Raw genomic sequence first — 13,492 nt, 5'->3', positions numbered from 1 at the left:
ACATCTGCAATCCGGTCAGTAGCTCCAGGAGTCTCCTAAGGACTATCCAGAAGCAGGATGTCCAGAGCTTTAGTCCCCTCACTAGAGTGCAGGACTGAACGAGTGAAGGAAGCCCAACAGGTGTCCAAGATCTGTGGTGGTGCTGTTTACCGAGCGCTGAAACCACGAAGGGCCACTGATCCGAAAAGAGCCTGTATCTGCCGCCGACCTCCAAATATCTGCTGCATGAGTCCTCCAGATGTCCTCCCTTTTGTCCCTATGGCTGAGGCCCAGGAATGGAGGATCTGCATCGCTGCAACCAGACAGACACCAGCAGGACCACTCTTCTTCTAACCAAAAGTATTGTTCCGACTTGGGGTACTTACCTCATTGTGTTTACCTTCGCTCTTCTCAGATGAGACTTTCAGTAGCTACTTTGCTAGAGTTGATTTCAGCTTTACCCTTCACAAGTGTGGTAGCACAAAAAACAACGGTTTTGTAGGAAATAATATCTTTTTAATACTTGGAAAAAATCCTGAGGCAAAAAAACTAAAGGTGGGTCGCCTCTAATTCACAAGGGCAGGGAAAGTCAGGAGGGTAGCAAATCCAAAAGGGGTAAAGGCTTCAATGTTCAGAACTGTGGATTAGATTCTGGAACTGTGAGCTGATGGTCCGATCAAGATCGGGATGGCTGTTCATTTTCTGTGTTCTGTGTTAATTCTTTAATGGTTCCCGTGGGTAACAGAGAATCAGAAGTGTTGAACGTTTGGAGATGCACCAGAGTAAAAACACAGGGGAGACTTCTTTAGCCGTGGGGCCAAGAGATCGGAGAGAGCTCTTCTAAAAATGCACCCTCATAGCATCTGGGGGTGTACTGGAGAGGTAGTTCACGCAATATCTGATTCCTTCCAATTGAGATATTTGCTGAAGGTCATGAGAGCCCTCATGACCTGTGGGGTCGACCGGTTTCAATGGCTAGTAGTGATTCAAACCATCTTCTTCAGGACCGTAGTTCGGGATAAGGAGTAGATCAGGGTTTCAGGAGATTGAAACCAGGACAAATGCTGTATTGAAAGGATACAGAAGGGAAGGGGGGGCGAAACACAGGAGGAGAGCATGAAAGCTGGAGCAATCTATCAAGGAAAGTGCTTACTGGATGGACAACAAGCCCAAATGAGTAAGAGGAGACCCAGGTGAGTACTACCAATATCACTTGGAGGTGCAATATAACAGGATGATTGAAGTGCCTGATCACCGGTGTGAAATACATGGTCTCAACAAGGTAGGCGGGGGGGTGGGGGGTGAGGGGGAGCTAGGGCATCAATGTAAAAAGGGATATGAAGCAGAAAAGCTGCTAGTAACATGGGTACCTTTGGTCAGACTGGGCTGGAGCTGTCAGTGCAGTCTCTCTGAAAGACAAGAGGTGATGTGCTGTCAGCAAAGGTAAGTCAAATAAAAACTGGAAACAAGCCAGCTAATCAGGAGTACAGGGGCCGGAAGGGCAGTACCTGGATCCGTCTGCCTGTAGGTGTCCTGCTCGCGGTGCTGCTGCAGCTCGAAATGAGCTCGATGTGAAAGTGAGGCCAACCGCCTCTAGAAAATAGGGAAAACGCGCTCCACACTCGCGTCACGTGACGTGCGCCTACGTCGTGACCGCGTAGCGTGGAGCGGTGTAGGTACGTGCGGGCAGAATGTGCTCAATCGGCCGTAGAGAGTGCCGCAGAACACGTGAAACGGTGCTCCTCAAGGGAAACAGTCATAGGGGCTGGGTTGAAGGAGGCCCGTGTGCTAAAAAGGGAGGGGGGGGGGAGGGGGGGAGGCGGACCGGGGGTGGGGCAGAAAAAGGGGGGGGGAAGGGAGGACAAGGGGGGAGAGGCGGGTGCCCTAGGGTGGCCCGAGCGATGCAGAAATAATAGATAAAAAATAATAAAAAAATGGTAATTAAAGGAAATAAATGTAGGGAAAAGGCAGGAACCAAAAACGAGAGGATCGAAAAAAGAAGAAAGGAAGAAAGGATCAAAACAGAAAGGGTCACACCCCCTGCAAGAGGGGGTAACTATAACAACATACTCTTTAGGAGAGAACAGCAGTGGATTTTCAAACTCAACACATGCTTGAAAGGTCTTAATGAGAATATCCAGTGGCATGACCTAGCAGTGCTACCATAGACTGCCTGCACATACAGGCTCTGCCCTCTTATTCTGCTCTAGAAGTGAGGGACCCCCAGTGTGCCTCCACTGTTTTGATCCTTTCTTCCTTTCTTTTTTCGATCCTCTCGTTTTTGGTTCCTGCCTTTTCCCTACATTTATTTCCTTTAATTACCATTTTTTTATTATTTTTTATCTATTATTTCTGCATCGCTCGGGCCACCCTAGGGCACCCGCCTCTCCCCCCTTGTCCTCCCTTCCCCCCCCCTTTTTCTGCCCCACCCCCGGTCCGCCTCCCCCCCTCCCCCCCCCCCCTCCCTTTTTAGCACACGGGCCTCCTTCAACCCAGCCCCTATGACTGTTTCCCTTGAGGAGCACCGTTTCACGTGTTCTGCGGCACTCTCTACGGCCGATTGAGCACATTCTGCCCGCACGTACCTACACCGCTCCACGCTACGCGGTCACGACGTAGGCGCACGTCACGTGACGCGAGTGTGGAGCGCGTTTTCCCTATTTTCTAGAGGCGGTTGGCCTCACTTTCACATCGAGCTCATTTCGAGCTGCAGCAGCACCGCGAGCAGGACACCTACAGGCAGACGGATCCAGGTACTGCCCTTCCGGCCCCTGTACTCCTGATTAGCTGGCTTGTTTCCAGTTTTTATTTGACTTACCTTTGCTGACAGCACATCACCTCTTGTCTTTCAGAGAGACTGCACTGACAGCTCCAGCCCAGTCTGACCAAAGGTACCCATGTTACTAGCAGCTTTTCTGCTTCATATCCCTTTTTACATTGATGCCCTAGCTCCCCCTCACCCCCCACCCCCCCGCCTACCTTGTTGAGACCATGTATTTCACACCGGTGATCAGGCACTTCAATCATCCTGTTATATTGCACCTCCAAGTGATATTGGTAGTACTCACCTGGGTCTCCTCTTACTCATTTGGGCTTGTTGTCCATCCAGTAAGCACTTTCCTTGATAGATTGCTCCAGCTTTCATGCTCTCCTCCTGTGTTTCGCCCCCCCTTCCCTTCTGTATCCTTTCAATACAGCATTTGTCCTGGTTTCAATCTCCTGAAACCCTGATCTACTCCTTATCCCGAACTACGGTCCTGAAGAAGATGGTTTGAATCACTACTAGCCATTGAAACCGGTCGACCCCACAGGTCATGAGGGCTCTCATGACCTTCAGCAAATATCTCAATTGGAAGGAATCAGATATTGCGTGAACTACCTCTCCAGTACACCCCCAGATGCTATGAGGGTGCATTTTTAGAAGAGCTCTCTCCGATCTCTTGGCCCCACGGCTAAAGAAGTCTCCCCTGTGTTTTTACTCTGGTGCATCTCCAAACGTTCAACACTTCTGATTCTCTGTTACCCACGGGAACCATTAAAGAATTAACACAGAACACAGAAAATGAACAGCCATCCCGATCTTGATCGGACCATCAGCTCACAGTTCCAGAATCTAATCCACAGTTCTGAACATTGAAGCCTTTACCCCTTTTGGATTTGCTACCCTCCTGACTTTCCCTGCCCTTGTGAATTAGAGGCGACCCACCTTTAGTTTTTTTGCCTCAGGATTTTTTCCAAGTATTAAAAAGATATTATTTCCTACAAAACCGTTGTTTTTTGTGCTACCATCCTTGATATATTTAACGGTTCTAAGGAATTCAACGGCTTGTCCGTGCCCTCTTTTTTGTTTATCTCAACAACATACCCTGTTTATTATTACATTCTCTTCGCGCAACTGTCCAAGTTGCTGGGTTTGATTAACTCAAAATTAAGAAGAGGAAGGCCATCCTCCCTCTCTCTAGCTGTTACTCAACACTACGGTGTATTTTATTGGTCTCATCAGCACTCTCCCCCCCCCCTTTTTGTTCCCCGGTCAAGTTTCGCCCCAATCCCATGCCCAATGGCCGATGGACATTTTCTGGCCTTTGCCGAAGAACTGGTTGATGGGATCCTTGCCAACCCCTCATTATTAGGTATTGATCTCACCCCACAGAACATCAGCAATAACGACGAATGGAATGAGATTGAAGCCTTGAGAAAGAAAATCATCCGCACAGAACTGCATGGAGCACTGATGACCGAATATCTAAGGGCACATGCAGCCCCTAATGGTCTAATTATTCGCATCGAACCACGAATTTTTTTGGATAATTTACAGTTTAGAAAAGACTGGTCCTTTATTGCTAATAAATGTACACGTGACTGGCTGGTACTTATCATTAACACCGCTAAAGCAATCACAGACAAACTAGTACGAGAACTGAATGAGAAGAGTGCTCTTTTGAAAACCAAAATAGCCACAGACATTTATACAGCCAAACTAAGTCTACTGGATACCAAACTGAAAGATTTTAAGGAAACCAACCTTAGCCGCAAGATCATAAAACTGAAAAAAGATCTCACTGCATTCACACATGTGAAAGTGTACCCATATGTAGGGGAAGAATATTTTTCAGAAGAGGCCAAACAATCTAGACGAGACGCTGCACAACTACGGTTCCAAACCCTACAACGGAGTAACGCCAACCGGTCTTACAACAGCTCGAGTAGCAATTCCAGCAATAGCTCGGGCAAGCAACATTGGGACAAGAGGCGTGTACAATTCGGTGGTCACAACCAAGGAACCCCCCCTGCGCTTCCTTTTTTAGGCACACGAGGAGGAGGCCAGCACCGGGCACGATGGCAGAACCACCCGCCGCCCACGATAATCACTCGCAGCAGAGGACAAGGCATTCTACCAGCGCTGCTCCCTCATTGATCGTTAACCAGTCCACGCATGTACTGACCAGAGCAGAACAAGAAATTCTACAGAAGGGACTTTCCTTCATCCCTACAGCACGGTATGACCCTTTTCAAACGCGTGTCGAATGTACACAATTGATGCGAAAAATAAGATTAAAACAGTACTTCAATAATGAGATCATTGCAGACACCGACGCTACGGGCCTACGCCCACCCTCTCAATTCTTCCCTCCACACTGTACCAACACCCCAGAATCAATCACTTTCGAACAAGCACTGCTCAAGAAAATAGCAGAATTCGAACGGACCATTCCATTTATCAACAACAACTGTACCAAACCCCAATTGACAGCTCTTTCCGATCTAGCTGCCAATCCAGAGATCACCATTAAGCCGGCTGACAAAGGGGGAGCCATTGTCATCATGGACACCACCAACTATGTCAATATGGTCAATATCCTCCTGAGTGATAACATCAGTTACAAAAAACTCCGCGTGGACCCCACACCTTCCCTCCAGGCAATAATAGCTCCTATCATCTATGAAGCAGAGGCCGAAGGCTACATCAGCAGCCGTGAAGCTGCCTTCCTCTCTCCATCCCACCCTCGCATTCCGGCCATGTATGCTTTACCCAAAATTCATAAAGGCATTGTGCCACCACCCGGACGCCCCATTGTGTCAGGCATTGGCTCTATCCTTGAACCACTCTCTCAATTTGTTGACTTTTTCATAAGGGACCAGATCCCTAAAATGACAAGCTACATAAAAGACTCCACTCACATGCTAAACTTAATAGACTCCTTGCAGTATGATCCACAACAAGAGTGGCTAGTCACGATTGATATCGAGTCTCTGTATACTCGGATCCCTCAACAAGACACTCTGAATATGTTAAGTGGGCTACTACAATCTGGCATCGAATTACATGGTGTGCCGCCTACTTTCATCCACCAACTGGCAGAGATTGCACTAACCAAGAATTACTTTTTGTTTCAAAATACCTTCTACCAACAGACATCCGGCACTGCAATGGGAGCCACTTTTGCCCCCAGTCTAGCTAACCTATACGTCAATCTCTTCGAACAAGACCACATCTACCCAGCCACCAACCCTTTTGCTAACAATCTGGGCATATGGCGTAGATATATAGATGACATTTTCATAATTTTCAAAGGGACCGAATTGGACCTGGTGTCCTTCCATACTTGGCTGAACTCTCTCAACCCACACCTTCAGTTTACATTAGAAAAAGATAAGCAATCCATACATTTCTTGGATCTCGCAATCTCAGCCAACAATGGGGGACTAGTCTCAAGCGTGTACAAGAAATCTACTGATAGAAACTCTCTGTTATGCTACTCCAGTTACCATCCTCGAGCACTCAGAGACAACCTGCCTTTTGGACAATTTTTAAGATACCGCAGGTTGTGCACTCAGACCCCTACATATACCACGCAGTCTAGCCTATTAAGGGACCAATTGGCAGCAAGAGGATATCCAAAAAATATCATCAGAGACACTTACAAAAGAGCCAGAAACATCCCGAGATCTGTTACCCTCCAACAACACTCGAAACCAGCCAATACCACAGGAATCACAGCAGTATTTAGCTATTCGCCTCTTCTCAACAAGATCAAGCAAGAAGTTAAGAAGCTATGGCCGATCTTAAACACAGGAGATACTACCATCCCCATACCCCGCTTTGCCCTTAAAAGACGGACTAACTTGCGGGACAAGGTAGTTAAAACACTAGCACACACTTTGTTACCCACAAGACCTAGTCAATGTACCCTCTGGGACACTGCACCAGCCAGAGGACACGCACCATGTGGGAATTGCTCCATGTGTCCTCAGACATCTCGCACAACAGAGATAGATATAGGTTGGCGTACACCTTGGAGGCAGATGACATTGACAAACTGTAATTCCAAAGGAGTGATTTATATGATCACATGCCCCTGCGCCCTGAGATACATTGGCATGACTGCCCGGGCAGTTCGGATCCGTATGGTGGAACATAGGTCATGCATACGTACCAACAAACTCACAGCCCCCCTAGTCCAACACTTTGCAGCTGAAGGACACACGGCAGACTCATTCAAATGGACCATCATAGAAAGGGTCACACCCCCTGCAAGAGGGGGTAACTATAACAACATACTCTTTAGGAGAGAACAGCAGTGGATTTTCAAACTCAACACATGCTTGAAAGGTCTTAATGAGAATATCCAGTGGCATGACCTAGCAGTGCTACCATAGACTGCCTGCACATACAGGCTCTGCCCTCTTATTCTGCTCTAGAAGTGAGGGACCCCCAGTGTGCCTCCACTGTTTTGATCCTTTCTTCCTTTCTTTTTTCGATCCTCTCGTTTTTGGTTCCTGCCTTTTCCCTACATTTATTTCCTTTAATTACCATTTTTTTATTATTTTTTATCTATTATTTCTGCATCGCTCGGGCCACCCTAGGGCACCCGCCTCTCCCCCCTTGTCCTCCCTTCCCCCCCCCCCTTTTTCTGCCCCACCCCCGGTCCGCCTCCCCCCCTCCCCCCCCCCCCTCCCTTTTTAGCACACGGGCCTCCTTCAACCCAGCCCCTATGACTGTTTCCCTTGAGGAGCACCGTTTCACGTGTTCTGCGGCACTCTCTACGGCCGATTGAGCACATTCTGCCCGCACGTACCTACACCGCTCCACGCTACGCGGTCACGACGTAGGCGCACGTCACGTGACGCGAGTGTGGAGCGCGTTTTCCCTATTTTCTAGAGGCGGTTGGCCTCACTTTCACATCGAGCTCATTTCGAGCTGCAGCAGCACCGCGAGCAGGACACCTACAGGCAGACGGATCCAGGTACTGCCCTTCCGGCCCCTGTACTCCTGATTAGCTGGCTTGTTTCCAGTTTTTATTTGACTTACCTTTGCTGACAGCACATCACCTCTTGTCTTTCAGAGAGACTGCACTGACAGCTCCAGCCCAGTCTGACCAAAGGTACCCATGTTACTAGCAGCTTTTCTGCTTCATATCCCTTTTTACATTGATGCCCTAGCTCCCCCTCACCCCCCACCCCCCGCCTACCTTGTTGAGACCATGTATTTCACACCGGTGATCAGGCACTTCAATCATCCTGTTATATTGCACCTCCAAGTGATATTGGTAGTACTCACCTGGGTCTCCTCTTACTCATTTGGGCTTGTTGTCCATCCAGTAAGCACTTTCCTTGATAGATTGCTCCAGCTTTCATGCTCTCCTCCTGTGTTTCGCCCCCCCTTCCCTTCTGTATCCTTTCAATACAGCATTTGTCCTGGTTTCAATCTCCTGAAACCCTGATCTACTCCTTATCCCGAACTACGGTCCTGAAGAAGATGGTTTGAATCACTACTAGCCATTGAAACCGGTCGACCCCACAGGTCATGAGGGCTCTCATGACCTTCAGCAAATATCTCAATTGGAAGGAATCAGATATTGCGTGAACTACCTCTCCAGTACACCCCCAGATGCTATGAGGGTGCATTTTTAGAAGAGCTCTCTCCGATCTCTTGGCCCCACGGCTAAAGAAGTCTCCCCTGTGTTTTTACTCTGGTGCATCTCCAAACGTTCAACACTTCTGATTCTCTGTTACCCACGGGAACCATTAAAGAATTAACACAGAACACAGAAAATGAACAGCCATCCCGATCTTGATCGGACCATCAGCTCACAGTTCCAGAATCTAATCCACAGTTCTGAACATTGAAGCCTTTACCCCTTTTGGATTTGCTACCCTCCTGACTTTCCCTGCCCTTGTGAATTAGAGGCGACCCACCTTTAGTTTTTTTGCCTCAGGATTTTTTCCAAGTATTAAAAAGATATTATTTCCTACAAAACCGTTGTTTTTTGTGCTACCATCCTTGATATATTTAACGGTTCTAAGGAATTCAACGGCTTGTCCGTGCCCTCTTTTTTGTTTATCTCAACAACATACCCTGTTTATTATTACATTCCCTTCACAAGTGTACCAGCTTGTGACCGTACAGTGATTTTTCTTCAACAAACTCTCTAACTTGGTGCAAGACTTTAACTAAGAAGTGCCTCAGCTCCGTAGACTGTGCTCCAATTGGCTTTGGCTGTCCTGGCTACCTGCAGACTCTTCTAGTCCACTTGACTTTGATATTTACTGTCCCTCAGAGGTGATAACGTGGTTTTAAACTATTCTTGATGGGAAAGGTTTTTGTCTAGACTTCATTGGAAGTTTTAAGTGCTCCCATGCTCTGCGAACCTGTTGAACCTTTTTCCTTCCCTTAATCCTTCCTTTCTACAAACCTCAGAATATACAAAAAGTACTAGTGATATATAAATGCCATTACTGTCCTAGTTAGTGAAGTCACCTCAGGGTGTAGGAAGTGTGTAAAAAGCATCTCTAAAGCATATCTAATAGCTTTGCGTTGATTCTGGAAAAATATTTTCAAGTGTATTTGATTCTTACCTATATTGCCCTTTTTAAAGAATGCTTATTTTAAAACTGTTTATAAATATTTATAACTAAAACCTTGAGTGTAAGTGTTACTTGGTTACTTGTATTTGTGAATGTCATTTCTACAGCTCACATTTACCCCTCTTGAGATAAGTCTGGCTGCTCAGTCACACTACCAACTTGTGTGGTACCAGCCGACACCAAAAGGTGGGTTACTTAATACCAAGAGGACAAGTGTTGTGTAGTCTCCCACAGGGTTACTACATCAATTCTTGCCTAACAATGTGCACCATTACCTTTGAGCTTTCCGAGATTTTAGACCTCTAGATTTCATGACGAAAACGTTCACATTTCATGTACTGCCAAGGACATCCTTCTGGTGCTCGGTCCATTGAACGTGCAATAGGTGTATCAACAATTTCCGCTAAAACCTAAGGACAAGTAGGAGGGGTGAAGAAGAAGAATTAGTGATGTGTGTACGTTTTCACATTAACATCACACAGCATACTTCTTAAAAAAACGACATGTTGTTCATGATATTAACTAGAAAGTCTGATGTCAGCTTCACCTTTTTGGAGCATTGATAAAATGATCATTATTAGATGTTTAATTATAATGTGTGACCCTTGACATGGGCACAGTTTACAAATATTTATGATGACACTTTAGTCAAAAAAATGGAATTCAAATATATTGTGGCAAAGGGTCACCTATTACCTTAGTCCTTTGTTCCAACAGCAATTCGCAACATCTTTTATAAGAAGTTTGGTCATGTGGTCTTGTATTTAGGGTGAGGGGGTGAATTCACCCTGAATACGGTGTCCCTGTTGCTGCTGCAAAAGACAGGTGTCTATTGTCCTACATCCGACTGGCTACAGATGTTATGTATATGTTGCTATGTGGTTGCACCAGTAGATGAGGTGCAGGGAGAACATTGGCTTGTGTGCTTACATGTCAGTAGGCAGCGACATGCAGGATAGGCCTTTATTTTGGTCTATGCATGTCTGAACGATTTTTGGGGTGTAAGTGTAGGAATTCAGGGGACACAGACAGTTTTAATTGGCAGTGAGAGTTCAACTACAATAAAGAGTTTTGCTCAATTTTCTGCTCCAAGTTGTATTACAAAACCATCATTTTCCCCCGAAGGCAAGATGACACTGTTTTGATGGAGTCATGTAAAACAAATGCGAAAAACATGTGTAAAACGTTTACATATTTATTTTATGTTACTCTTCCTTTTTAATGCCTTTGTAAGCCGGAAAGAACAATAATAATAATGTAATGTTCCATTTCCCCCTTCCTCTCTGCCATACAAATGTGACAGCATTTACGCCAGAATTACATGTTCAAACTGGTGTAAATGCAGTGTATTCCCATGGAAACCGCCTGCATTTTACACCTGCAAAAAGCAGGTGTGTTAATACCGAAAATGTAACTCAGTTTTCAGTGGAGAGAGCAAAAGCAAGTGGTGAAGTACATTTTGCCTCAACTCTACACCTTCCCTTTTCTCTCCAAAGAGCAAATGATGAAATGTGCGCAGTGGGATGTTTTGTGCACATAGGTGCAAAGGTAATCCTTCGAAAAGGAGCCACCCGTGTTTTGGAAAGCTGTTTTTTGTGGCTATAAAAAGCTAAAACCTTAGAAGTTGCAGGTGTGCCTACACATCTCATTGTGCATGAGTTTCATTCGTGTTCTGCTTCCCCTGTTGTGTAACATTTAAGTGCGCCCCACTCATGTGTTCCCACTGCTACTGTTGTCATGAAACATATAAACATGTGCACCCTACTCTGTCATCAAGTGTAAAGGTTGTCATCCACTTAGTTTTGCTGTCTAGTTCTATTGTCAGCTCAGTCGCTATGCTTGTATTACCTCCTAAACAATTGGGAAACATTTAGGAGGTTACACAAAACACACAGCGGACACGTTGATGCCATTTTCCCTAATAGTCTTAAAACAGCTGTGAATGATGTGCTTGAAGGAATGACTTATTACAGATAATTGAATAATTACAATTTTACACTGCTACACCTTCAAACCAAATTGCAGTTTGCAGGAGTGCCAACTGATTATTGTCCACCCACTTATAAGATTGTGTCACTGCCTGCTCCGAAATCCCATGGGACATAATTGAAAAACATGATTTATGTCCTCATGAGGTAAAACTATTGGGGAAATACCACCATTTATTGGAGGTAATACCTCTATGTTTATGCTGGATTTATTACACAGTAATCAGGTGGTCTGAAAAAAACAGTGATCTCATGACCTCCTGTTTTTGTTTTCTCAATTAATTCCAAACTCGTAGTGATACATAATGCGTTCATTTTTAAGCACTGCTACGTCAACGAACATTGTTTACCTGCATCTCCACCGCAATCCAAAAAGCAGATCTCAAATGAAAGGTTCAACATGTTAACCAAAAAGTGCTCATTTAGTAAGGGCGTGGACAGTGTATATATCAACACGTGCACGAAGTGCTGACAGGCATAGTGCTTTATACTGAGCAGAACCACGGGCAAAGATTACCGTTTTTTTCTAACAAGTCAATGCTCTACTTCTTCAAGTTGTTTCGCTGAACACGTCCATCGCATCCCAATACACGTCTGTGCATGTGGCTGCACTTCACTTGGCTTTGCAGCAAGGCTGCTTTTCTATCAAATGGTGTTGGTTCCATTCATTAATCTGAACTGTCATCTGCTCAGGATTCGACAAACACTGTCATTAATTCTTCACCTCAAAGTAAAAAAGCTATCTTGCTGTGGGGTTAAAGCGCTGCTTCATGATGACACTGGTTCTAGAATGCTAAACCATATCTTGTGCGTTCTCTGCAGTCTGTGTGTGTACTAGTACTGTTAGAACAGGTTAATCGGCCTTTTTATTGTCAAGATCTGCAAGGTAGGCGTTCTCTGCAGTCTGTGTGTGTACTAGTACTGTTAGAACAGGTTAATCGGCCTTTTTATTGTCAAGATCTGCAAGGTAGGGACCGCAATCTTTGGGCAAACAAGTTCGTCTCTACTTGGGATAATGACATCTTCTACGAAATGAGACTGTTCAATCCCCTGCTCTCTTGGTTGTCTTCAAGGGTGTGTTAGACATGCCTCACGGTTTTGTCTAATGGTACAAAGATGCGCCGCAGTGCGCCGCAGTGCAATGCTCCATACACCCAACCTTTTTCGTTGGTGCCCTTTGGTGTAATCAATCACTTTTTGATTATATACAGTGTAATATACATATGATTCTTTCATCACGGGGCTCTGCGAGGAGTTCCCCTCGTGATGGAAGGATGAATGGAATGTAGTGACAGAGGGCGCGAGTTCCCCTCGTGATGGAAGGATGAATGGAATGTAGTGACAGAGGGCGCGAGAGAACTCGACGATTCAAATAATAGAGAATCGTTGCAGCCACGGTCGGTGGGGCCTGTTTGTATCTTATAACTTAATCTGTACAATTAAAGTATACTTCATAATCTTATAAATCTCCTTGCCTTACCTCAACCACTTCAAGTGGCGACGAGGATTAGTCTCAGGCCCCACCGCCCCTTTCATGTTCCTGTGAGCGTTGTAGCTGGCCGTGTGTCCTGCATTTTCTCTGTGGCTGCTCTACTCCAACGACCATCCGTGTTTCCGTGAGCGTTTAGCAGGCGGTGCAGCTGTGTGAGAAGCTGTGGCCGCTCTGCTCCATCAGCTCCCAGTTTCGTTGGTAACGTTGTCCCACATCCATAAACGTTGGAGCGTTTAAATTTCAAGCGAGTGCCTGCGCGACACAATGCCTGCGGCTTCTACACAATTATTGTGTGTTTCCTTCGGTCGTAAAACTCTCTGTATGCGTTTTGCCTCACGTTGCTGCCTTTACGTTTTACCGTATTGCACGGTATATGAGAGCATTTCGTATTGCAGATCATATAGACACAAAGTGCAAGCAGAAAGCTTGTTAGTGATAATTGTATACTGCATTGGAGTCGAATTTGAGAGATACTGCTCACATAAGAGTTGTTTTGGACATATTATGTCATGTGGAGATGAATAAACAATTCATTTGTACAATAAGTCCATTTTGCATGCCTCAAGCAACACCACAGGTTACAGCCATATGGTAATCATAAAATAAAAAAATTAAAAAAAGGAGAAAATAAGTGGGAAATTTACAATTGCTCAGTTTTGACCAA

The 13,492-nt window shown here is 45.5% G+C and overlaps 1 long non-coding RNA gene across 2 annotated transcripts in view; it reads right to left on the bottom strand.

Moving 5' to 3' along the window:
- The window catches only part of LOC138503619 (uncharacterized), a 96,735-nt gene extending 83,593 nt beyond the window's left edge, over positions 1–13,142 (bottom strand). Inside the window, exons 1-2 of one of the 2 annotated variants that reach the window (XR_011279676.1) lie at positions 12,817–13,142; positions 9,624–9,758 (exon numbers count right to left, since the gene is read on the bottom strand). This is a non-coding gene — a long non-coding RNA (uncharacterized lncRNA). The remainder of the gene's footprint in view (positions 1–9,623; positions 9,759–12,816) is intronic. The other variant, XR_011279677.1, reaches the window with a different exon arrangement.
- Between the last annotated feature and the right edge of the window lie 350 nt (positions 13,143–13,492).

The sequence above is a fragment of the Ambystoma mexicanum genome, chromosome 11, assembly GCF_040938575.1.
Source record: "Ambystoma mexicanum isolate Mex_15411 chromosome 11, UKY_AmexF1_1, whole genome shotgun sequence".
Lineage (NCBI taxonomy): Eukaryota > Metazoa > Chordata > Amphibia > Caudata > Ambystomatidae > Ambystoma > Ambystoma mexicanum.
This window is presented reverse-complemented; position numbering and strand designations above follow the sequence as displayed.